At 41.3% G+C, this 18,109-nt stretch overlaps 1 long non-coding RNA gene across 2 annotated transcripts in view; it reads left to right on the top strand.

Annotated features, from left to right (window-relative positions):
- Nucleotides 1-7,792: 7,792 nt before the first annotated feature.
- The window catches only part of LOC138756239 (uncharacterized), a 74,634-nt gene continuing 64,317 nt past the window's right edge, over nt 7,793-18,109 (top strand). For both annotated transcript variants that reach the window (XR_011352894.1, XR_011352893.1), the window contains exons 1-2: nt 7,793-8,011; nt 17,614-17,669. This is a non-coding gene — a long non-coding RNA (uncharacterized lncRNA). The remainder of the gene's footprint in view (nt 8,012-17,613; nt 17,670-18,109) is intronic.

Here is an 18,109-nt window from a genome sequence, read left to right as displayed (position 1 = left end):
CACCTGTTGAGTTGGTAGCTTTGCTACACAACGTGTTAATTTTGGCTCAGGTCCTACCTGCGCTTGTGCGGGGTACTCCCCCTCGCTGCCACTCGATATACTGAGGTCCAATCGTCTCATGCAGATCACCTCATGCAGTGGCATTCATGAAGCCAGGTTGGTGCAGCCAGACTTGGACCCCACCTCAGCGAAGGTAAATCTCTGTCGCCTGATCTCACCCCCCCCCCCCCCCCCCCAGCAGAGGTAGATCGGCATTGCTGATATAATTTTCAGACCCCAACTTCAACGAAGCTAGGTCAGTGCAACCAGCATCGGGCCCCAACTTCAACGAAGGTAGGCCACTGCCACCTGATCCCACCCACAACGGAGGTAGATTGGCCTTGTGGCTCCTCAGCTGGGACACTGAACCCCGGCAGACCCACTGGATTTTTGGCACTAACGAAGCGCTATGGGGGAGGCTTTCCTCCTTGGGCTTTTGCCACCTTGCCTCTGCCACAGCCCCTCATTGGCACCAGGGAACCTCATGCTGATTTTCCCGGACCTTTTCCGGTACACTTCTACCTCCAGAGGGCTACATCGGGGCCTCCCCTTATCAGGACCCAGGAACCTCCCACTAGCAGTTCCGGAATTTTTACCGCTCCTTTCCTTCTCCAGATGGCTCGTTTGGGGATTTGATTCCATTTTGTGGATTGCACTCCTGTGATCTCCCTCAGGGCTCTGATCCTGCAGACCCACTAATTTATCACTTTTTTTGGGATCACTCTATTGCATTCCCCACTGATTCAGCAATTACCCTTGCCAAAAACATGTTTCTCTCCTTGCAAGTCAACGGATGTAATGGCTGCGCATGCGCGGATGGGATCTCACGTTGGCGAACCAACGTGCATTGTGAAAAATAATAGCAATAGTGAAAATTTTTTAAACAGTGTGGGAAAATTGGTAGTGGCATAGCGCACAATTTATAAAGACTGTGGGAAAAAAGTAATAGCGGATCTGACTTCCCAGAATGAAAAAAACACACAAATGCTGGAGAAATTCAGCAGGTTAAACAGTGCCTTTATGTAGCAAAGATACATCACCAGTGTTTCGGGCTTGAGCCCTTCATCAAGGTGTGGTGGAACATGAAAGATGTCTGAACAAAAGGGGGAAGGGGTAAGGTGTGGTGGTGAGGGTGGGAGATGAGAGGTTAGGGGGCACACCGCAGGAGAGTGGAGGAGTCTAGGCTAGGTGGAGAGAGAAAGGAAGTAGGAACTGGAATAACTAGTTAAAGGGGGAGGGGGTGTGGGAAGAGGAAAAAAGCAAGGTGATTAGTGGAATGCACTGAACTCAATGTTCATGCCCTGGGGTTGGACAGTGCCCAGACAAAAAATGAGGTGTTGATCCTCCAATCTGTGGGTGGTCAGGTGAAAGGCCATGGACAACATGTGAGCTTGAGAGGGTGACTCAGAATTGAAATAGTTGGCTACGGGGAGGTCGCTTTTGTTGCAGTTGGAGAGGAGGTGCTGAGCGAAGCACCGATGTAGAGAAGGCCTCAAAGGGTGCACCGGAATCAGTAAATGAGTTCTTTGGAGGTACAGGTGAAGTGTTGCTTCACCTGAAAGGTCTGTTTGCGACCTCAGACGACGGTGAGGGAGAAGGTGGGTGTGTTGCAAACTTCTCCACTCTGTATAAATTGAGTGCTTTAGCGCTACCAACTTTCCCACCCTGTTTAAAAATTGTCCGCTATTGCTATTTATTGCTCGCACTTTCCCCCCGGTCCCCTGATAAAGGTTTATATAGGTCGGAACAACAAAAACAGGAGCTGTACATAAAGTTTAATTATGTTATAATTATGCATGATTAATTTTGTTCAAATATAAGGTCATAACACATTGATCAGGATTTAGGGCAGATCCACCTTTGCTCAATGCATCATGACATCACCAGTAGAAGATAGAACAGTCCTAACCCTGGGGATGGCTCCTTGCAAGTGTGAAAGTGTTCACTCTCCCAGTTAGGAGTGGTCAAGTGTGAAAAGCTTAATCCCCATTCCTATCCCAGGACACTGAATGGCGAATTTAGTGGGACGCAAGAGTCTTTTAAATGCCCCCAATGCTTCCGCTTCCACCACCATCCCCAGCAAGACATTCCAGGTATCCACACTTGTTTGAGTAAAACAATTACCTCTGATTATTGATTATAATGACACAATTAATTACTGATCCAAATATTACATTAGAAGGAAACATTTTCAAAACTATGCCTGCAACTCCATGAATCTGATGTCAGAAATTATTCATGAAGAACACCACTTTTCTTAAAAACTAATGAATTTGGAGGTGCAACTAGATCAAATATTTTGCAGACATGAATGTAATTTTAAGTACACATCCTGGTATCAGCAGATGCTTCTCAAGACCAAAATACGTTTTTGTAGTGTTCTTGCTGGGTTAACATGTCTGGGCAAAACCTGACAGCTGTCAGGAGAACGTTTCAATGCAACTTTTGTACAGCTTTAATTGTTGAACTCAGAGCTGCAGGGCCATATGACAAAGGTATGCCGACTGAGTTTTTCAAAAAATGTATTTATTGCGATGGCCTTCAGAGAGATATTTTAACTATTACATATGCTTTAGGTGATGCCTGTACAAAAACAAAGGAGAGAAATCAGACTGCTCAAACTACAGGGGAATCACGTTGCTCTCCATTGCAGGCAAAATCTTCGCTAGGATTCTACTAAATAGAATAATACCTAGTGTCGCCGAGAATATTCTCCCAGAATCACAGTGCGGCTTTCGCGCAAACAGAGGAACCACTGACATGGTCTTTGCCCTCAGACAGCTCCAAGAAAAGTGCAGAGAACAAAACAAAGGACTCTACATCACCTTTGTTGACCTCACCAAAGCCTTCGACACCGTGAGCAGGAAAGGGCTTTGGCAAATACTAGAGCGCATCGGATGTCCCCCAAAGTTCCTCAACATGATTATCCAACTGCACGAAAACCAACAAGGTCGGGTCAGATACAGCAATGAGCTCTCTGAACCCTTCTCCATTAACAATGGCGTGAAGCAAGGCTGTGTTCTCGCACCAACCCTCTTTTCAATCTTCTTCAGCATGATGCTGAACCAAGCCATGAAAGACCCCAACAATGAAGACGCTGTTTACATCCGGTACCGCACGGATGGCAGTCTCTTCAATCTGAGGCGCCTGCAAGCTCACACCAAGACAAAAGAGAAACTTGTCCGTGAACTACTCTTTGCAGATGATGCCGCTTTAGTTGCCCATTCAGAGCCAGCTCTTCAGCGCTTGACGTCCTGCTTTGCGGAAACTGCCAAAATGTTTGGCCTGGAAGTCAGCCTGAAGAAAACTGAGGTCCTCCATCAGCCAGCTCCCCACCATGACTACCAGCCCCCCCACATCTCCATCGGGCACACAAAACTCAAAACGGTCAACCAGTTTACCTATCTCGGCTGCACCATTTCATCAGATGCAAGGATCGACAATGAGATAGACAACAGACTCGCCAAGGCAAATAGCGCCTTTGGAAGACTACACAAAAGAGTCTGGAAAAACAACCAACTGAAAAACCTCACAAAGATAAGCGTATACAGAGCCGTTGTCATACCCACACTCCTGTTCGGCTCCGAATCATGGGTCCTCTACCGGCACCACCTACGGCTCCTAGAACGCTTCCACCAGCGTTGTCTCCGCTCCATCCTCAACATCCATTGGAGCGCTTACACCCCTAACGTCGAAGTACTCGAGATGGCAGAGGTCGACAGCATCGAGTCCACGCTGCTGAAGATCCAGCTGCGCTGGATGGGTCACGTCTCCAGAATGGAGGACCATCGCCTTCCCAAGATCGTATTATATGGCGAGCTCTCCACTGGCCACCGTGACAGAGGTGCACCAAAGAAAAGGTACAAGGACTGCCTAAAGAAATCTCTTGGTGCCTGCCACATTGACCACCGCCAGTGGGCTGATAACGCCTCAAACCGTGCATCTTGGCGCCTCACAGTTTGGCGGGCAGCAACCTCCTTTGAAGAAGACCGCAGAGCCCACCTCACTGACAAAAGGCAAAGGAGGAAAAACCCAACACCCAACCCCAACCAACCAATTTTCCCTTGCAACCGCTGCAATCGTGTCTGCCTGTCCCGCATCGGACTTGTGAGCCACAAACGAGCCTGCAGCTGACGTGGACTTTTTACCCCCTCCATAAATCTTCGTCCGCGAAGCCAAGCCAAAGAAGAAGAGGTGATGCCTTTGTAAAGTTGTATGGGTGGTATTGGTTATGTGATGGTAAATCCAGTTTCCAGTCAAATAGTTACAACAGAAAACTAGACAAAAACAAGGAGAAGGTGCTTTGAGAATTTCTGAATTTTTATGACAGAAAATAAAACAATCATATGAAATATTTAAATAATTTTAATTGATATTATAACTCTAAGAAAAGACAAGCATCAGAACTGTTCAGACATCATAAAGTCACATGATATTCAAGGTAGTTGGCCACAAGTTCAAAGCTTCATAGCTTTGCGTTATGACATTCCTCATCCTTTGCACTCAACCTCGGCCTCTGTAGGAACTGGAGAAAAAATGTACATTTATCTATATCTCCAGATAAATTATTAAGATTAAGTTTTGAGAGGACTTTTCTAATGTATAGAAACATATAAAATTATGCAAGGCATAGATAAGATGGAAGAAGGTAAGTTGTTTACAGTGATACAGGAGACCAGAACTAAGGGACATAGCCTCAAAATTCAGGGGAGTATATTTAGGATGGAGATGAGGAGGAACTATTTTTCCAAGGTGGTGAATCTATAGAATTCACTGCCCATTGAAGCAGTGGAGGCGAACTCAATAAATTAAGACAAGGTTAAATAGATTTTTACATAGTAGTGGAATTAAGGCATATGGGGAAAAGCGCACATAGGTGGAGATGAGCCCATCATCAAATCAACTCTGATCTCACTGAATGGTGGCGAAAGCTCGATGAGCTGAATGGCCTTCTCCTGCTCCTATTTCTTACGTTCTTAAGTAACTCAAAGAATGATGAGAGAAGCTTGAATTTGTTTCATTTGTTCTCCAGATGCAGGAGAGACCAGCACATTCCAAATCATTTAAAAAAATCTCTGGTAAAAAATTTCAAGAAGGCAATGAAGAGACTACTGGGAGGAGCTCACAGGAGGTTCACAAGAATGATTCTGGGACTGAAAGGATTATCATATAAGGAGCATTTGACAGCAGTTGGCCTGTACTCATTGGAATTTTGGAGAATGAGGGGTATCTCCTTGAAACATTTCAAACGTTGAAAGAAATGGACAGAGTAGATGGAGAAAGATTATTTCTCATGGTTGGAGAGTCTAGGACAAGAGGGCACAACTTCAGGAATGAAGGGTGTCTGCTTAATACAGAGATACAGAGGAATTTCTTTAGCCATTGGGTGGTTCTGGATAGTCAGAGGATCTTTCCTGGACCCAACACACTAATGACATTATGAAGAAAGCACGTCAGTGCCTCTACTTCCTCAGGAGTTTGTGAAGGTTTGGTACGACATAGGAAACCTTGGCAAACTTTTACAGTTGTGTTGTGGAAAGTGTGCTGACCAGATACATCACAGACTGTTATGGAGAGACCAATACCTCTGAGTGTAAGACCCTGAAAAAGGTAGTGGACACAGCCTAGGAAAAACCCTCGCTACCTTTGAGAACATTGACCAGGAATGCTGCCATTGGGGAGTCACAGCAATCATCAAGGATCCACATCACCCAGCACATGCTCTGTTCTCGAAGCTACCCTTTGGAAAGAGGTATAGGTGCCAAAACACTTACACAACCAGGTTCAGGAACAGCTTTTACCCCGCCCCATCAGACTTCTCAACAAACTCAATTAGGGACTCATTTAAGGACTTTTGCACTTTATTGTTTTTCTTTGCTCTCCGTATTGCACAATTTGTTTACATGTGCTCATTAAGTATATCTTTTTGCACTAATAAATGGTAATTCTCACCTACAGGAAAAAAGATTCTCAGGGTTGCATGTGATGACATGTATGTACTCTGACAATAAATCTGGATATTGAACTTTTATATCTATGGAATTTGTGGAGGCCAGTCATTGGGTGTATTTAAGACAGAGTTTGGTAAGTTCTTGATTAGCCAAGGCATTATGGGTAAAAGCCAGGCAGTGAGGCTGAATGGGAAAATGGATCAGCTCATGATTAAATGGTGTGACAGACTTGAATGGTGGAATAGCCTATTTCTGTTCCTATGTCTTTTGAACTATCATGTATCATCCATTAGAGTTCTATTTGATTCTGAGTAAAGATGCTAAATTAAATGAGTAATGAATCATAGCCAATCTGGAGTGACATGAACTGTTTACATTTTCCTGAAACCATTATTGTTGATCTTCTCTGTGGTCAGATCCACAGTAGGAGGTGTATTGGTGAGAAGACGACTTGGTAAATTGCTGCAATGCATCAAACTCCATACATTTATACTGCAACTCCCATTCTTCTCAAATTAATCCAGCATGATCCAATGCCTTATGAGGAGGCTTACAGTCTCAAACTACTCCCACCTCAATGATGTCAGCTGATTTTCCAATTTATAAAGATATATTCCCATTTATAAAGATATGTCAATTCTACCTCCCATTCATTGAAACAAAATGGTATATTGGCAACCCCTTCCTCCCTTCAAGTGAAAAAATTCCCTCCCATTGATATAGATCAGTGCAGGGTCAGCGCCAGAACGAGTCTTAGCAGGGAGTATTAGGATGACCACAATCTGGCACTTGAAAACTTGCTTGGGGGGGAGGCAGAAAAAGGGCACTTACCATGTTAAATATAGCATCCGGGGTCCGTGCACCATGCACGGCCATGTTTCTTCTTGCACGCATGCGCTAGTGCAGGCTAGCGCATGTGTAATGGATTGGAATACCAGGGCCACTAGCGTCACTTCCTTGGAGGGAGGGAAGGGGAAGTGATGGTGGTGATGCTAGTGGCCCTGGTACTCCAATCTATTATGCATGCACGCAATAAGAAATATGGTGACACATGACCTACATACTCCGGGACGTTCCATTTAACCTAGTAAGTGCCCTCTTTCTGCTCATAGGAACATAGTAAGTAGGAACAGGAGTAGGCCAAAAATGGCCCATTGAGCCTGCTCTACCATTCAATAAGATCATGGCTGATCTAATTTATGACCTAACTCCACCTACCTGCCTTCTCCCCATATCCCCTAATTCCTCTATCATGTAAAAATTTATCTAACCGAATTTTAAATATGTTTAATGAAGTAGCCTCAACCACTTCCCTGGTTAGAGAATTCCAAACATTCACTACTCTCTGGGAAAAACTATTTTTCCTCATCTCTGTCCTAAATCTACTCCCCCAAATCTTGAGACTGTGTCCTCTCGTTTTAGTTTCCCCAGCCAGCTCAAAAAATCTTCCTACATCTTATCCTATCCATACCCTTCATAATCCTATATGTTTCTATAAGATCTCCTCTCATTCTTCTGAACTCGAGCGAATACAATCCTAGACGATTTAATCTTTCATCATAAGTCAACCCCTTCATCCCAGGGATCAACCCACAAAATAGAGGACAAATTAACATCCAGCTCAAGGTGGTGCCAGACAGAGGACAGATTACTCAAAAGTGGGCTGTCTGGCATAAAACCAGACATCTGGTCATTCAAGCGTGGTGGGGGGGGGGGGGTGTGGGGGTGTTCACAATACCTCCTTTTGTGAGGAAATCCCTTCATTTTCGCCTCACCACCCTGGTGCTGACACTAGATCTGTGTGATCCTTGGCAGCTATCTGGAGTAAGGAGATTAACACACTTATGTAAATGTATTATTCTTCAAGTATGATCTGTGTATTCTTTTCCTTTATTGCCTTCAAGCAATAAAGGATGATAAATCCCTAGGGCCTTACAAGATACTCCTTCTGACCTTGAGGGAGACTATTGAAGAAATTGCCGGAGCCCTGGCCGAAGTATTTAAAATGTCCTTAGCCACAGGTGAGGTGCCAAAAGATTGGAGGGTTGTTCATGTTATTCTGTTGTTTAAAAAAGGCTCCAAAAGTATACCTGTAAATGATAAGTCAGTGAGCCTGACATCAGTAGTAGGTACATAATTAGAAAGTGTCCAAAGAGATCGGAAATACGGACAGCCATGGACTGATTAGGGATAGTCATCGTGGCTTTGACCATGATGGGTCATATTTAACCAACCTTATAGATTTTTTTAGGAGGTTATCAGAACAGTTGATGAAAGAAAGGCTGAAGATGTTGCTTTCATGGACTTTAGTAAGGCCTTTGACAAGGTCCCACATGACAGGTTTGACAGGAAGGTTCAGGTGCTCGGTATTCATGGTGAGGCAATAAATTGAGTTCAACATTAGCTATGTGGGAGCAGCCAGAAAGTGATAGTGATTATTGCTTCTCAGAATGGAGGCCTGTGACAAGTGGTGTGCCTCAGGGATCTGAAATCTGAAATCTGAAAAAAGAAACTAATGGCAGCACTGCCACTGGTGTGAACCCTGGAGAGCAGGGAGCGGAGACACAGTGCTTCTCTACAGGGTCCAACCGCTTGGTGTTCATGCCAGCAGCTCCATACAGGCTTCAAATTGCCTGTTAAAGGAGCCAATAGTTTTATTTTCATTAAAATCCTGCAACTGTGGGGCCTGGGCCCAAGATAGCGGCACCTGTCTCAGCCATGGTCATGAGGGGTTGCAGACTCTGGGGAGCAGTGGACCAGTGAAGAAAACCAGAAATGGGGAGAAACAGCCCAATTATGAAGGAGAAACAAAGGAGGAATAGTGGCCATGGCAGTGGACCAATGAGTGGCTCAGTTACTGAAGGACCCACAAATGCTGTAGGCAGTCTGTGACGTGATTAAGGGACTCATGTAACCTGGATTCGTGAAGGTGCTGATATCAAGAAGAGCTCCTGAAGAGCCCCGGAAATAGAAGACTTCCTGATCATATTAGAGTTTTGGATCTCTAGCTTGGTTTGCCAATGGATCAAATAGGGGCTTGAGTATTTGTAAGGACTGTGGGAGCACTAGAGATGAAACCATCACCAATTAGTGTCTCTGAAGGGACTCTCTTTTGCTACTCTTTATGCCCTTTCACACTTGCAACTGATCCCAGGAATTAATGGCCAATCAGCCTCTGAAGTGTCTAGTGTGAAAGCAAAATCTGCTCATCGCCGAAGTCAGATGATGTCACCTCATGCTGGTGATTGACGGCCTCAACCCCTAATACAATTCCCAGTGACTGCAGACACTGGCGTTGCAATCAGGCAAGTGTAGAGCGGTTAATTGCATTGTGGGATTGAAATTACTCAAGTTTTTGCGTGAGTGCAGGAACGTGAAGGAAGAAAAGATTAAAATGAAGGTTTAAACTTTGCTGTGGGAAAATTGCAGTGGGAGCAAGAGAGAGAGCGAGAGGAAATAGATAGCAACAAATAACAATAAATAGGAATAGCGTACATTTTATACAGCGTGGGAAAGTTGGTAGCTCTTTCCCATGTTCTTTATAAATTGTGAACTATAGCGCTACCAACTTTCCCACACTGTTTAAAAATTGTCCACTATGCTATTTATTGCTGGCACTTTCCCATGGACCCTTATAAAAGTTTATATAGGCCAGCATAACAACAACAGGGCTGAAGGGATCATATTATGTTGTACATAAAGCTTAATTATGTTATAATGATTACTGATTAATTATTACGTTTAATTTTGTTGAAATATAAGATCATAATACATTGATCAGGATTTAGGGCAGGTCTGCCATCACTCGATGTGTCATGAAGTCACCTGTAAAAGGTAGAACAGTCCTAACCCCAGGGATGACTCCTTGAAAGTGTGAAAGTATTCAGTGTCACAGATCAAGTGTGAAAAGCCAAACCTCCATTCCTATCCCAGGACATGGAACAGTCAATTTAGTGGAATGCAAATGTGAAAGTGGCTTTTCTCTCTTACTGTAAGGGGCATCAGACAATACTAATGGCAAATTTGTCTGCTTATGGCAGGGAGAAAAAATATTGTGTAATATTACATTTTCTGTATTATTACATGACAATAAAGGAATCTTGATCCTTGTGAGATTTTATTGCACACAAATTTATCTGCTACATTTTTTAAGTTGACAACTGTGATTGTAACCAGCCAAAAATACATTTTTGGCTGTGAAGGTTCATAACAACCCAGTGTTCAGAAAAATACAGTGTAAGTGGAAGTTATTTCCCATTATTTAATTTGACATCTTTTCCATCCATTAAGTATCATACCTTCATAATTAAAGGAATGAAACAAAGCAACACCACTGTCTGAGATTGCATATTGATATAGCTTCAGAATATAATTGCTGGTGTGTTCAACATGACAGAACATAGAACAGTTACTGAAAGCTCCTCGTTGTGACACAACGGTATTTCAGCCTGTTCATTGCTTCATTTTGTATTTCTGGCAAATATTGTGTTTTTATTTCTTAATAAACTTTGTTTATCATTTACTGAATGTGGAGATCTCTGCAAAGACCATGACTAAACAATTTTGTGAAGGTAGTGATGAGTAAACTTAAATCATTATAGTTCTTCTTTGCTTCCATAATATTCCAGCTATTCCAGGATTTAAACCATGGTAACAGCCATTGGTTTGGAAGAGCTTCAGCAACATCTTGGCAAATTAGTCCAATGCATTTGTCGATGAAGCACACTGCAGATCAAATGGGTTGTTTTGTCCAAGATTGTTTCAAGCTTCTTGACATTATTTAGAGTTGCATTCATTTAAGCAATTGAAGCTTGATATCTGAAAGGCTAGAAGTCTTCAGAAAGTAAATTTTCTGATAAGTATTTTATGTAGTTGTTCCAGTTAAGTTTCTGGCCAATAGTGGTCCCTGAGTGTTGCGACTTGGAATTCAGTAATGTTAATGTCATTGTTAATGACATCAGTTTCGAGCATGCATGGTTAGTGTTTCTTTTGAAGACAGCACATATTTTATTTGGCATGTTCAACCCATGTTGACTTGCTATACTACATTCAGAGAACAGATTGCTTTGTTTTGGGACTGGGATGATTGACCCCTCAGAAACCATGACCTTCGAGTTCAGTCAATGAAGTGTTTTTCTTGACTGCCATTGTCACAGTCAAGCAAGTGCCACCTTGGTGATATTCGTGAGACTTATCCTGAACACAAAAATAAAACAAATGGGTAATGACATAATTTTGTTGACCTAACGGGCAATAATTCAAGTGTTTGGTCAGCTTTATTTTTTGCCTGTTGGCGCCTGATCTCCATTGATAACTATGTGGAGCAGTGAATAAGCCAAAATTGTTCAATCTAGTAACCTTTGCTGTTAATCCTTATCTAGGATCTCTATTCCCTTAAGGTCATAAATTGGAGCTATTTTCAGACATTCAAGAGAAGATTTTCACCAATTTATTAATTGGGCTAGCTCTAGCTTCGGCTATTGGCTAAATATCAATCCTTAATACCAGCCCAAGATGAACCTGCACTAGAACTATGAAAAATGCTTCAGTCCTTTGATTCTAGTTTCTTAGGAATGACCACATTATCTTTGGTAATTATCCAGCAGTCTCCACATCTTCATGCACAATACTTTCCACACCTAATCCCTCCTATTCTTAAACACATTTAATTCTTAAAGCCTACCTGCTGGCTCATGCAATTTTTTTCATGCACTTTTGCATTCACCTTGGCTGAACATCCATCTCTTACTGAACTAATAGAAAACTTTTTTAACATTAAAGAAACTGTGTAACTATAAATATTATTATTGTAAATAGGTCATTAGCCATGAGCCTCCACATGGCTCTCCAGTCACAACTTTGCCATCCAAAATTGACAGTCCTAATTTCTATTTTGGTTTCCTAATCATTAACCAGTCCTCCATCCACACCAGCATAACACATGTGTGCTCTAATCTTGTTTAATAGCCTTTGGTGTAACATCTCATTGAATTGTTTCTCAAAGTTCAAATAAACCACGTTCATTGTTTACCACTTATCTATTCTGCTGGTTACAACCTCACAAAACTCTTACAGATTTATCAGATGCGATCTCCTTTAAATAAATCCATGATGACTGCCTTAAATGCCCTACTACCATTTATTTTGCAATAACTTCAATCATTTTCTCCACCACTGCTGTCAATCTGTTTAGTTTGTTGTCTTCTGTTTTCTCTTTCCCTTCTATAAATTTTGAAATAATATTAGCTGCCGTGACGGGATGGGCCATGGATGGATGGATGGATCTAATTAGCGAGATCCCTTCTAGAATGTATGGAACTTTGGAACACCATCCATCAACATCTTTTTCAAAATCTTGGGATTACACATCATCAGATCCTGGGGGTTCATTAACATAACATAACATAACAGTCCAATGTTAACTTTTATCGGCCCTAATTATTTTCAGCTCCTCATTAATGAAACCTCCTACATTTCCAGAAGACAGACAGAAAATTTTAGTTTAATTCCTCTAACATTTCCTTATTCTCCAATATATTCTATTCTAACTATGGCCACAGGACACCTTTATTAATTATTACTAATTACTTTTTTTTACATATTTGTTGACTCTTGCTCCTTTAATGTTTTTGTTGGATGACTCTCATCATTTACTTTCCCTTTGTTAATCAATTTCTTAGTCCTCTTTTGTTAAACCAGGGGTCGGTCATGAGTTCATTCCTCACTGGGGCCTCATTTCTGTGAAAGGCGCTTGACAAAGTGGCAACTCTCGGTCTTCCTTAGGATAGACAAACTTAAATAATTTCATGTAGTATTACATGACAATGGAGCCTTTACCTTTATCTTTACTTTTGCCTTTGTTTCTCTTTTTGGAAATATTATAATGTTAACTTTTATTTTGCAGCTATGGGGGAAAAAAACCTATGTTTTTTTGTGCCCTAATGGTACATATATTCTTTAAATGTTAACCATAGGTTTCTTCCTATGATGTTTCTAATATAGTTTCCCAATCCACCATAATGGATGGTCATTCCATAGGAGGAAGTGGTCATAGGTTACCATGTATTACCCCCTTTGGAATAAACTCAGGTTTAATTTCTTTATATTTCACTTTGATTATACTTAAGGCCTTCACTTTAGATTGAACTAATTCATTATTAACTATTGTATGAAATTCTATAAAATTATCATCGTTCTTCTTGAAAATCCCTTAATCAAGAGATTGATTGCCTTACACATAGCTTAATATTAGACCTAAAATAACCTGTTCTCTCATTGATTCCTAAAGTAAAACACAAAATTGTGTAGACATCACGCTTTGAAGAATGGCTCAAGCCCAAAACGTCATTTAGGTATCTTCACCCTTGCTACATAAAGGACACTGTTTCACCAGCTCAGCTTCTCCAGTATTTTGTTATCTACAAAACCTATACATTCCATTTGTTCTCCATACTTCACTGCTACTTTGTTTTGCACTGTCCATAGGAGGATTAAAATCCTCCATGGCAATTTTATCACCCATGAATCTTCACTTCCATTATGAATTAAATTAAATTATCTGACTAGTGATCCCATTCTGCCTATATCCTATTTTCATCATTTTGGGGTGTGTGTGTGTGTGTGTGTGTGTGTGTGTGTGTGTGTGTGTGTGTGTGTGTGTGTGTGTGTGTGTGTGTGTGTGTGTGTGTGTGTGTGCGCGCATGTGGGTGTGTATGTACGCATTAGAGGTGAGTCTTGGCTTGTTGGGGCCTTAGAAGCAGTCAGAGCTATTCCACGAGTACACCCAGTTGCTGGTACTGAGGAAGCCCAAGTTCCACATCCAGACACAGCAAAGTGCTTGGAGTTGAGCACGTGGTGTATGACCGTACCCATGGCCACGCTAGAAGAAACAGTATGACCCAGAGAAGTCAGAGATTTGATTTGGGGCAATTGAAGGTCTGCTACTTCATTGTTTCTGTTTTATGGTCTTTTATTAAAACCAAAATCCTATTGGCCTTTCTGCAGCTTCAGTTACCTGGATTTGCACTTCTAAGTAATTATCCTTTTGAACTACTAAGCCTATTTGCTCTTTGTAATGCCATGTTGAAAGTAATCTCATCTGTTTTCTTATCAATGTGCTGCAAGTTCCCACAGTTGTTAGTGTGTAGCCCAGCAGGTGTTACCTTCTCAACCAGTTATTAAAGGGATATGCTGCCATGCAAGAAACTGACTTCTACTTCAGTGAGCTGTTGTTATTAAAGCAGTGTGATACTGCAATGATATAAGGAGAGAGGGAGTTTTCCAATCTGAGTTTTGATGGATTTGGATAGGTTGTTGTAGAAATATTACTACAATGTTTAGACAAATTTAGACATGCATGGATAGAGCAAGATAACAGACCCTTTCGGCCCACAGGCCCATGCCGCCCAATTACATCAAATTGACCTACAACCCCCAGTACATTTTGAAGGGTGGGAAGAAACCGGAGTCTTCAAGGAAAACCTATGTAGACTCAGGAAGAATGTACAAACTCCTTACAGACAGCACAGGATTCGAACCCTGGTCTCAATCATTGGTGCTGCAACAGCATTATACTAACCATACACTGACAGCAAATGTTTTCTTCTCTTGTTTATCCTCTGAGCTTCTCATTCAACGGATGCCTCATTCAGATAGAGGCTACATTCAGAAAGAGTTGGGGATATCAGAAGAGCAGCCAAAAGCAAGACATCATATCTTCTGTGAATTGTTGTGTTGAATAATATATTCATAGGCTCTGGTTATTTTTTTGCAATCATTGCAGAAGCATTTCACATCCTGTGGGATGATCTTTTAGGCTCTTATGCCTTAAATACTCTTTTTATGGAGGTCCATGTGATGATGACAGTCTTGCCTCATGGATTGTTCAAGGCAGCAAGAATAAATTTATGCCTCACCTCTCACTTTGATTCCAACCACAGCATCAGAGAACCATACCGCACAGGAACAGGCCCTTCATCCCTTGTGTCTGTGCCATACACGATGTCTAAATTGAACTAAAACCTTGCTGCTTGCATTTGATAGATATCTCCACATCCTCTTCATATCCAAGTGTCTGTCTAGAAACCTGCCTGCACCCTTTACCTGGGAGTCCAATCCAGGGATGCACCATTCTCTGAGTAAAATATTTGCCCACAATTTCCTCCCTAAGTTTCTTCCCCTCACTTTAAACACATGTTCTCTCTTTATCCTTGGGAAAACATTCTGAATACTCATCCCTTCAATGCCTCTCACGAATTTTTAAACTTCTATCAGGAGGTTTATTTATCATCATTTTCAATTTCACTGAGGTGAAGGTGCAGACGCTTGTTTTTTTTCCAATATTTCTGGCTTCCCATGAGTGAAAACAGTTATTGCCTCCTCTTGTGCCCCATAAAAGATCTCACTAATATTTCAAACCTTCCTATGAATTGAAAGGATCTCCACACCCCCATCTACTTGACTGTGATAAGAATTTTTAGATGTCAGCATGTTTCTTGGTGGCACCTATGAATTTATCCCGAGAGAATCAGCACTGCTGGTTACTTGCAGTGGTCAACACCAGGAGAATGGATCATATGGTCAAAGGACTACCCTCACATTGACTGGTTTATCAAATCAATTCAGACTCCATACGCTGAAAATGAGTGCCAACGAAACAGAAAACATGTAAGCACCAGAATCAGAGTGGAATAAGCCGTTGGCATTTCAGAAATGAAATTTTATTGTCTCCAAGTGTTCCTGCAGCAATGTCAACTGTCAAAACTTTATTGTTGTGTTCTGCATACTGAACAACATTACCAACTTTGAAATTGGCTTATGGCATAAAAGATCAGAAAACATATCCACGATCAGAGGACCACAGGGAACAGCCTGAAGTTCTGCAAGAGCAGGACTAGGTAGCAACTGGCTAGGTGAATATCCCCAAAAGAACATTGAGAGCCTCAAATTGCATCTGAATGGAGGATAGAGGCATTCTTGATGAGGGAAATTATTTTTAATTATGCTTATATATCGCCCACCAAAAATACATAAAGATTTTATCACTCTAATCGCAGACTTCCTTTCAAACACTATACCCAACTTCGATCGAGTTCTGATTCTTGGTGACTTCAATATCCATGTGTGTTGTTGAACTAAGCCACTTCCTTGTAAGTGATTTTATGCATTTAGTTGAGTCTTTTAACTTAGAACTTCGTAGACAAAGTTGAGTCCCACCCGTAACATAACTGTACCATGGTTCTGCTTATCTAACCTGAACTGTTTTAGTCCAATCACATGAACCATCCTTAGAAAGATTGTGTCCTCCATGAAACCTACAACCTTCCCCCTTGACATTATCCCTACTCCCCTCCTGAAGGATGTTTTCCATATAGCTGATCCTAGCATCCTGGCCACTGTGCTTTTCAAATTTGTTTCAAGAACGCTGTGGTCCAGCCCCTCCTGAAAAAAACCCAACTTGGACCTGACCACACCAAAAATTACAGACATGTTTTTGAACTTCAATTCCTATCAAAGATCCTTGAAAAAGTTGTTCTTTGCCAATTATTGCCCTACCTACATCAAAATAACATTTCAAAAAGATTTCAGTCCGTTTATAAGGCCCACCATAGCAGAGTCGACCTTACTAAAAGTGTATAATAACCTCCTCCTTTCTACTGACTCAGGTGGCTCCACCATTCTAATTCTCTTGGTCTTTAGCACTGCATTTGACACTGTGGATCACATTATTTTAATAGACCGTTTCCAGTATGAGATCGGTGTCAATGGCACGGCCTTAAACTGGTTTAAACCATATCTTAATGATAGGAATTTCTCAGTTAATATGGGCAAATTTTCTTCTTCTTCAATTACTCTTTCCTGTGGGGTCCTACAGGGGTCTATTAAAGGCCCTATTCTCATCTCTTTATATGCGGTTCCTCTTGGTCGTATCATTCAAAAACATGGCATCTCTTTCCATTGCAATGCAGATGAGACTCAGCTCTATCTCCCCTTGAAACCTAACAACTAATCAAAGATAGCCAGCCTCACTAACTGTCTAGAGAACATAAAATGTTGGATGGCTTAAAACCTCTTACAGCTAAGCAAAGGCAAATTTGAGGTGTTACAGAATAAGTTAATAAAATTATAATAAAATATATTTTAAAAGGGTAAGATTGTGAGGTTTAGTTATTAGGTTACATTTCACAAACAAGCATCTCATTTTCCATGCAAGAACTATGCAAGGGTAGACTTTGTGCCTGTAATTGGCTTTGCAGAGACAATGAGAAGTGCTTGTGAGTTTCACAAGTAGGTATTAATGGACCAGCTTATTTGAACAGTGTCCATGCTCAAGAACTGAGAAATCTTTTGGCTTCTCAACTGGTTCCAGAGTTTTAAATTTCTGGTTGAGGTTTGTTGTCCTAAAAGGGCCATTTGGTTTTGCAAACAGAGAAAACATCCATTGTTTGTGAGAGAGAGAGACTGAGGAATATTCTGCAACAGTTTGTGGTGAAGACTGCACATTGACAGACCTGCTGCATGATCCCATTTCAAGACAAATTTTGTGTTCTGAGTTCAGCAAATTCTAAAGCTCTGTAGTCAGTTGCAGAGATAGTGAATGATTATTGTGTTTCTCTTGAAATAGCAGAAAACAAAGAACTCTTTGTGGTTACCTGGGAAAAGAGGGGGAAAGATTCTTCGGTAAGACACTTCAGTTGCCATTTGTGTGTCCGACAAACAACAAATATCTCTCTGAAACCAATGAAGACCTTCCTGAGCAGTAACAACTTAAGTTAAAGCACCAGAACTAGATGAATGTAATATCTGTCCAATTCTGTGCATAGTATGGAAGATTGTCTGATACTAGTGAACTTGAAGAAGTAAAAAGTCAATGATTGGACAGTGAAAAAGAACTTTCCTGAATACATAAATATTACATACCCATGTGCTTTGAATTAGAATAGGGTTAAGTTAAGTTAATAGTAATAAGTTAAGTATTGGTCTTATTATTATGTATTAAGAAAATAAAACCAGTTTGTTTAAGTAGACATTATCTTAGTGACTTTCTTTTGCTGCTGGTTTTTGAGTCCTTTGGGCTGTAACAGATTATTCTATTTTGTCCCCCTAATTTTACCAAGATT

The sequence above is a fragment of the Narcine bancroftii genome, chromosome 3 (assembly GCF_036971445.1).
Source record: "Narcine bancroftii isolate sNarBan1 chromosome 3, sNarBan1.hap1, whole genome shotgun sequence".
Classification (NCBI taxonomy): domain Eukaryota; kingdom Metazoa; phylum Chordata; class Chondrichthyes; order Torpediniformes; family Narcinidae; genus Narcine; species Narcine bancroftii.
Note: the sequence above shows the minus strand (reverse complement) of the source record. Positions and strands in the feature narration are given on the sequence as shown.